The sequence below is a fragment of the Copidosoma floridanum genome, unplaced genomic scaffold (genome assembly GCF_036245765.1).
Source record: "Copidosoma floridanum isolate Cflo_tuat_1 unplaced genomic scaffold, Cflo_Japanese_pri ptg000032l, whole genome shotgun sequence".
Taxonomy (NCBI): Eukaryota; Metazoa; Arthropoda; class Insecta; order Hymenoptera; family Encyrtidae; genus Copidosoma; species Copidosoma floridanum.
Window position 1 is genome coordinate 6,054,200 of NW_028321909.1, and position 9,395 is coordinate 6,063,594.

Consider the following 9,395-nt stretch of genomic DNA (forward strand, 5'->3'; position numbering starts at 1 on the left):
TCAACACAGCGGCTCGTTTTAGTTATTGTTGTTATCTTTTGAAAGGTGGCTTGCGTGCATCTCGCATCGCGTGTGCAGTACACATTGTATAATAATTTTGTACTCTCTTGGCTGACTAGTGCCGCCATCTGAGCACGTGAATTTCCACGCGAGGGACTAAGATGCATCGGCTGACGAGTCCAGCGTCGATTCGACTTTTTTGTTTTTCCTCGCTTCGATTACTTAGCAATCAATATACTCATTGAGCAAACAATTGATCAGAAGTCGGTTGTTGCGGTTAATATTTTTTATACATGTTTGGCTTTGGCTGTAGAACCTTTGAACTCTGGAGTAATAAAACAGTTGCTGACTTTACCCACACTTCGCTATTTTTGCTCAGCTGTTGAACCAAGCCGAAATTTATACAATGTACTATTAGTTTTTGAGAAGGGAGTATCAATAGCAGTTATTTTTTTTTTTTACAACGATGATTAACAGTCAACGTTAAAACGTTCAAACGCTCATTTAACGTAATTTTTAAAAAAAAGTAGTCTATATACATGTCACTTTGTAATTCTTTAAAAAAATGCTCCTAAAAAAGAAAGCAAAATAAACACATGTAATATATACTTCCTATAAAATGTAGAAGGAGCGAGGCGAACATCTCATTGCTCGCGGGAGAAGAATTTATTGATCGAGGAACTTTTTGTGTATAAAAAAAAAGTATGCAAGGCCACATAAAAGAGGGTAAATACGGTGGGGTAGTAGATTTGTAGTTCATGATGGTACCATGTTATTAGTCCACAGTCTTAGGTACATGGAAAAAATCAGTATGTTACAGATTTTTTCAGCAAACCGTTCATTTTATAACTTAATTAAAATAAATAGTTAAAAATATACAATTAAAAATTGTAATTGTGATTGTGAACAAACACAGCTTAAAAAAAAGGGAAATGATGGGATAAATTTTTTTCGTTCCTTTTGTTTCAGCACGATACCAGCCGAATAACAAGAGAAGTCGGTAAATGTCGTTATCAGTACTCTCCCCCAGCTTGTGCCTTAGTATCCACTTCTGCATATCTGTTTGGTAAATCTTTCACTACTTTAAATGGGAAAACCCTTACAGTGAGCTGGCTACGGCAAAGGTGGCATAGAAAGAGGGAGAAAATTAATGTTTATGCTATCTCGAGTATTTTTTGGAATGAAGATAAAATAGTGGAGATGATATTTTTAAAACAAAAGGTAAGCTTTTAAAAAGAAGAATAATTCACGAAACGGTCAAGCATTTCAACAGCTTGATATATTGTCTGTGATGATGGATTATAAGTTCATTGATCTATCGATCGGCTCATCAATCTAATTAATAATTTTAACTGAGTATCGCACTTCTTCAGAATTTTTTGAACAACAAATTTTTGTAAACATTTAAACATCTTCTGTGTAAATAAATGGCTCAAACAGCTAAAAATAAGTAATGCGAGTAAGGTGTAATAAGCACTACCATCAAGTTTTCCGTTCTGCATAAACTATAACTTATGCACAAAAATACGTAAAGCAATAGTGGGCTAGTGAGAACCAGATATTTTCTTTGGAAGGAAAAGTTGTCAATGCTAATTAAGACCATTACATGGGGTGTGTTGTGAAAATTATTGCTATAATTTTTTCCTTTTTTTTTTTTTTCTTTTGATTGTTCGACAACAGGGAATAAAACTCATTGACAAACATGTACCGAATGAGTACCAATCCTTGTTTCTGATCTTAATCCGACAACAGAAGTGCTTAAATTCCTGTCCATAGCCGCGACACTGACCTAAATACTTGGCACGGACAGAGGAGTCCAAGAGAGAGAGAGAGGTGAGGTCCGAAAACGCGTGTAGCAGCACTCGGCATAACCACTGCAGCGACGACAGCGAATTCGTGCGAGCTGCACACCCGATTCGATCGATGTAAGAGCCGAATGCGAACTAAACGCTTCTATGATGGAAACGATCGACGCATGCATGGGCTATGCGGTGGACACCACGGACGTTTGACCAGTATGCAAATTGCCGAGTACGAGTCTGGGATTATTGGCCAATGCCCGGAGGGTAAAGGTCGATCGTTTGCCGGTGCACGAGATCACGGACTGGCTGCTTTTGTTTGGACCCCTAAGCCCCGGTTTTGCGGACAAATGAAAATTTTTACCGCTGCTCCATCCTTTGCACCTAAAAAAAGGAACTGAGACAATGAGCGGTGAAGCGCACTTGAAATGTAAATAACGGCATGATAAATCACCACTTTGCTTCTGAGGTGTGGGCGGCGATCTCGCGACTTTTAGCAGAGTTACAAAAGCGCTGGAAAAGAGAGAAGCACAGCGGGCCCGAGGAGCGGGAAAATAACAAGGACGACTTTTACACTATCGGTGTCGTAAATTTAAAGAGCTTTTGTTTTTAACGCCGCTCCTTTTCTGCATTCGCCAACTTTTGCGCCAACTTTGCCAACATTTTGTGTTTTCGTTGCGTTTCGAGATCATACAACATGCAACACTGCGAGGAGTCAGTTTTTTTTTTTTTTTTTATTATTTTTTTTTTTTTTATAAACTTTATTTATAAATTTTCAACAGGTATCCTGAGTTTAAATTTATCGGTACGCACAGGAGCTTTATACGCTTTGCACTCATTTGCTTGTTTATAACGATACTGAACGCTCCGATATTTTGGTACAAAGACGGAACTGTTGAAAAGATGATGAGGGCTAAAAAATTAATGCAACAAATTTCTAGATCAGATAATATTTTTCCATCACCAAATGCGTATGTCAGTATAATTTACAGCACACGAAGAAGATATATAAAACATAATAGAAAAATATTGGTGTCTCGAGTTCGAAGAAGCACGATATTCATATAGCATTCAAACATCACCATGGACCCCTTCCTATCCCAAAAAAAAGATTGATCCTCAGGTTTTGTTTGCCAGAATTCTGGATAAAACTGATGGCGCATTGATTGCAACCATACGAGCGGCTCGGGCTGAATTTTCCAGCTGTGTACAAAATATAATCATTCTACGCATACTCCTGAAGTTGCCACCCCTCGGTTGTAAAGAGAACTCGGTGCCATGCTTTATATTCTTATCTCTTCGAGTCGGAGGAGCGGCCGAGGGGTAATCGGATCTCCTCAACGCGAGATTCTTCCGTATAGCTTAAAGAGCTACTGAGATGGGTGCTTCTTGCTGCTTTTACATCACTTTCACGATACAAAAACTCTGTCGATTAATCGTCCCGTGGTGCGTCTTGAAATCAATCGCACATCCGTCCCCTTACAGGGTAACTTTGGCGATCGATGGAATAGTCCTTTATCCTCCTAACGGTCCCTTCCTTTGTCGAGTCGAGGTTAATAGATTGGAGCGAGGGATGAATTTCCTAATTTAAATTCGCGAGAAACTATTTAAAACTCAAAAAGGAGAGAAGAAGACAAAGAAGACGCTCGCGGTTCTGGAACTTTGGCAAATTGTGAATTCAAGAGCAGCCCTCCCTTACCGCCCTCTTTTCGTCACTCTGACGTCTGCCCTTACCAAGATATGTTAATTGTTTGTTTGATTTTCAAGTTTTATTTTGCAGATCCATAAAAAAACGTCAATCTGATTTCGACGTGTCATATGATAATTAATTTGATTTACGTAGTATATTTTAAAGACTCATCAAGAATGATGTTATACGTCAATTGACTATCAGTACAGTCTTAATAGAGACGCGAACGCATCACCACTGGATTACGAATACATTTTTCTGCCGTTGATGCCACATATAAGAATGGGTAAATAGCTTCAACTTTTCCAATAAACTCCAACTGTTTGAAAAAATAAGAAATATTTTTGAGAAGGGAAAGTCTCTCCGAGATCCTTTTTAGTCCTTCTCTCTACTCGTTTCGTAGATCCTTTGAGGTAATTACTTAGCCCAGTCGTAGATTTGGAGAAATTTAAGGGTAAAAGTCGCATTGAGAAAAACCTTTTTACTTATTCAGAATATATGCTTGAAATGGATTTTCAAAAGCTTTTTTTTATGATTATTTATGTTATATAAATATTAACAAAAAAAAAAAAAAAAAAAAAAAAAATTAGCCAATACTTACTTTATTTAAATTTGGTCCATCGAAAGTAGACAACGTCCATCATCGATCTTACCGACGTTTCGGAGAAGTCAGACGGTAGTGTCATCTCTCAGCTAAAGCAAGCACCAACTGAAAGGTATAGGGATAATTCGCGCTGAAAGGGTAAGGCAAAAAATTTAGAGGGTAATTTTCGAAATTCTCACCTGAAATTTCATTGCTAAAACAATTGAAAATAAACATGAAAAAAAGAATTTAATTTCAGAAAAATACTAGAGTCAGTTCTAACAATCACGCGTGCAATTTTAGTACTTGAATTCAGAACGGCTGCAAAAGAACGGGTAATCCAATTAGCCAAGAGCAATATGTCAAAAGTACCTGAAAATACCCTGGAAAGTCTATACTCGAATAATAAACGACGCCCCTTCTTCTCCCGGGAACATTTGCATGATTTAAGGATCTGTCACGAGCCTCGACTTTAGCTCCATCGATTCAGGAATACTCTTCCACCATCTACTTTTAGATCGTTTGCAGACTCTGTCGCGCAGGGCTTTGAACTCGATTCTCGTGAATAATTGACTTTCTTCCTCCGCTTAACGTGTCCGTTCGGGCATTCCCATTGTAAAACATTCAAGGAGGAAAAATGTTAACAAAAGTCAATTGGCACGATTGGCGTGCCCCAACACCAGAGGAAAATATTATAAAAGGTGTTTTCCAACGTCGGCCACGGCCCAACCATCGAAACGAGGGGATTAAAGCGAGATTGAGCGGGAAAAGCTACTACGGCACCAGAGAACTTTCGCATAAAAGTTTCATCGGGACGCAGCGCTAGGAAAAGCATCTCCTCCAAGCGCAGCTAATTCAAAATGGCGCCGCGCGCCCCTACGTATCATCCAGAAAGGCAGGGAGCTGCTCGTTCCCACATACATATATACCCGAGCGAGAAAGATGTAGCGAAACGAATCCGAGGAAGGGGGGAGTCGCAGGGGTGGGGCCTGCACTACTCGCTCCTTCCTAGGCAAAGTATATACACATGGCGCTCGCCTGCAGCGGCTCAACTCCGTATCTCCCTTCATCTCAGAACTTTGCCAAATTGAAATCCTGGCCTTTTCCCCGGAAAGCTCTCTCTCTCGCCCGCGACAGCTTATCTCCGGCCAAGTCGAAGCTTTGCTCGCCCCGTCTCCATCCCTCCATCCTTTCTCTCGCGCGCACAGCTCGTTTTCCCGCTCCAAGGGTCGTATGATTTCGCCGGGAGTTGTATATTGCCCGATGCAAGATTTTACGAGGGAGAAAAAAACCACTCGAAGGGCCACATTGTAGTCGTGAAAGTTGTACGGTTACCCGGGGGTATAGCTCAAAGACGCGAGGGTCCTTTTGCTTCGTGGTTAAGAGGATTACTCGACTCGCACAAAAGATCGCCGGAACTCCATCGTTTATCGTTGGTGGCAAAAAATGTACTTTGCGAGCACTCGTTTTCCAAAAAGGCGGCCTTGAAAGGTACGCTTGCTCTGTTTGGGAAATTTCAGCGGCCCGGATATCACTTCCCGGCTCTCGTGACTGCCGAGAGTCCGGCATACCGCGGCGAATACTTCCGGCAATGCTAATTTGCAAAATATCCTCGTGTCCTGTACATCCCCTTTCGCAGTGGCGCTTACACGAAAATCAGCGCAAATACGCGATGATTTTGACATACCTCCCCCCACGAGGCATACAATATTATGTTTTTTCAGAGCTTGTTTTCTTACCTCGTCTTTCGAGTACTGGTATTTTTCGGGCACAATTACGTTTAAGCAATTTATTTATACCTTCGTTTGTTTTATCCATCTGCATGGGTTGTATTTGGATGTACGATGCCCCAACAGTGGCACCAAATTCGGACACTGTACATCGAGACGTGCGGATTACGTCCATACCTGAGATTAAAGTGGCTTGAGGGTAACTAATTTGGTTGGGCACTGTAGGTAAAATTGTACACTATAAAATATACGATTTTTTTATTTCACAAAACCTCTACCGTAAAAGTACCGCTCGCAATGTCGCGGAGAAAAGACGCGGCGGGCGTGAATTTTTCCGCAGCCCAGGATACACTGACCCCCGTCTACATTTTTCGCCGTTCCTCCCTTTCGACCCCTTTTGTCCCACGCAGCCCCTTACGCGGCTTGCCCGTATTTTTACGATTCTGCGCGCGGGGAAAAATCCGCATTTTTCCTCCTGCGGAGAGCTTGCGCGAGCTTGTACCCCCCTCTCTTCTGTGGCGCCTTTTTTTTTTTTTTCCTTCGCCGTTTGCCGCTTCGAGAAAAATGGTGTCACTCGAGTTCCAAAGTTAATTAAAACCATACAGAATTACGTTGGAGGCCCAAGTGCTTCGCTTAATTTTCAGAGGTACGGATAACACGCCGCTTGAAGTTTCGAATTCCTGAAACGTTTTCAGATCTCGTTTTAATCCGAAAGTTGAATTCCAAAGGACTCGCAAGTGCATGTCCGATGAATTTTTAATTTTCATATTACCTCTTACCCAAAATACCAACGTATCGGTGTCGGTGCCTATACTTATACGAATCGATAACATTTTTGGTGGTTGCCACAACAATAATTATTATTTTATGAATAATCGTATAATCTATATACTGTTACCGCTGAAATAATAATAACATGATATCCCATTAATTTCCCATCGAGTATAGGTATCGAAAGCGGGATCGGCTGCGCTGTGCAAACTCAAGAAATTCGAGAGGGACGCGAGAACCACTAGCCAGCAGCAGATGTCCAGCAAAGCCGGGTAGGGTCTGCCCGCGTCATTTCATTAAGCGAAGGAAAATAGGCTTCGCCGTCGGGTATAGCGCGAGCCACCCTCGAGTTTTTCGCACCGACGTCAACCTTGGAGAGGTCCGGCGTCTCGCACGGAACCTTACGCGCACTATATATATACGTCCACCCTCGGCCGCGCGCAGACACGAGCTAACGCAAAGAGAAGAAAGGGGTAGGTATCCGGTATTCTCGAGAGAGAGCCTTGCAAACGAGAGGAGATACACACACCCATATAAGTATACGCGCATTGCGAGCCCCCGCGAGGCCATAAATTCGCTCTTCGTTCTGGCCCGAATTTCGAAGTAGAGAAGCGAGCCGGCTACCTCTGCCTTTGTGATACTCCTATACGTGTCCGTATATTATACACCTATACACGTATATACGGCGGGCGAGTACCATTGCCGAAGCATCTGTGCCCGTGTGGTCGGGGAGGGCAGTTAAGTGTGCGGGTGCTCTGTAAATTTCTTGGAGTAAAATTTCGCTCGGTAATAGGGAGTCGAGTGGGACCTGCACGGAACCCGGAGATGCTGCTCCGTAGAAAAGCTCGATTCACTTTGATCCAACAGTGTTGTTTGTCTCCATTGTTCATTCGTTGTTTTCTTAACTCGATCAAACGATTTTTATAAAAATCGATTAACACAAAGCTGCTTGTCACTTCAATTCAATCGAAGCGCTATCACTACTTACCACTAAATTTTAAGACGAGATTTACGTTCTACTTCAATATTCTTGTAAATATATTCACTCGAACTCACATGCGCTTCGATTAAATAATAAAGCCAAACCCACTTTTATTCCCATAACGATGATATACAACGAAGCCCGTGTAGCATAAATAAAATACAAAGACCACCCCCCACCCAACCCCTTATCGTTGCAACGAGTTAATTTCCTCTTTGTGTGAAGCTCGAGTGAAATATAAATAAAGTCGCAGTCTACTTTGCGCCTGCATCCCTCCATCTCCGCGCAACGATTACGAACATGCATATCAAAAAAGTGTACAATCGATTCTAATATCATGCAAACTCCCCGCCAACTCCAAACTTACGGACTCTAGGTACATATAGAGAGATACCAGCTCGTGCGATCATCCGCGCGCTAAACTATCGCGCTAAACGTATCGGCGTAGGCAAAGTTTCCGCAAAATCTAATATCCGCAGGCTCGTAAATTCGCCGGGGCTCCGAAATAAGGAGAGCAAAGAGTCGCAGGGTGAGACCCTAGCGAGTAAGGGGGGGGGGTATGGGTGGGTGGGCCGCAGTGCAGCGCCGTTACGTATCCTCGTTCCCTAGGATAGAAGGAAGCTCGAGGGCGGATGCCGGGGCGAAGGAAGAGAGAGAGAGAGAGCGTGCGCGCGGAGGAAACTCGAGGCGCACCTTCTTGGATCAATAAATGATTTAGCATTCGCAAAATGGCGCGCCGCCAGCAGCCCGTCGTCTCTACGGACCGAGATGTAGCTATAACGGGTCTAGCCTCTAGGCGAGGGTCTCTTTCTCTCTTCCCCCCCCCCGCTCGGTGGGACGGCCGAATAATATCATCTGCCTTACTTTCGCCCACACCCTCGTTCGCTCGGCTCCATTTTCCTCGACTCTACCGTTGTTTTTGACACTGTCGTTTTTTCGTACAATTTATTTTTACTTACGGCACACGCACAAACAGATACTGGTTCTCGTCAGTCGATGAATAATATACTCTTTATCACGAATCAGTTTTATAAACAACCCTTTGACGAAATCAACGAGATTTCACGTCAAATTATTACTTCGTGGAAGTGAAGGAAAAAACGAATGGAGCATATATATCGTTTCGCGGGGTAATTTAATCAAAAGTTTAGACCGAGTTCAAAATTACTGTTAAAATATACTCATCCGAGCGGCCCGGAACAAAGTTGATGACGAAAGCTTCATAATAATGTTTGATTTTCTCGCGTTGCATTAAAACATATAATTATATGTATATATACATAATCGTACCGGTAATTTTACATTGCTTTATAAAGTCAGAGGAGAGAACTTTCGTTTTAATTAAATTCATCACGGTACTGCAATGAATTTAATTAAAACAAGACTAGAGGTAGAGTTTTCATATCTCAACCATATGACGGTTGTCATAGTAAACAAGGTTTGGTAAGAAACTTTATCGCTGTAGATTTTCCGCTCAACCGAGGCAAAAAAGAATTTGCCGCTTTATCATCTTGCACACATAGTCACTAGTGTGACGATTAAAATTTGTACCCGATGAGGGCCATGTTATCCATATAACTGTACGGGCCGAAACGTTGAAAGTTATCTATATTAATAAATACTTGATAGCATTACCACTCGAGTTATTATTTTCAACGTTTATTATCAGCTATCACTCGAATCTGAAAATAAAAGAAAAAACTTTTTACGCAGAACGTATAGTAAAGTATAATAAAGTGTATCTTACAATGCGTAAATGTTTGAAGTGCAATTAAGATAAAAATTACTGCAACTCTTTTTTTTCGGAATGATACGCAAGAAGGCCACAACTAATCCGTGG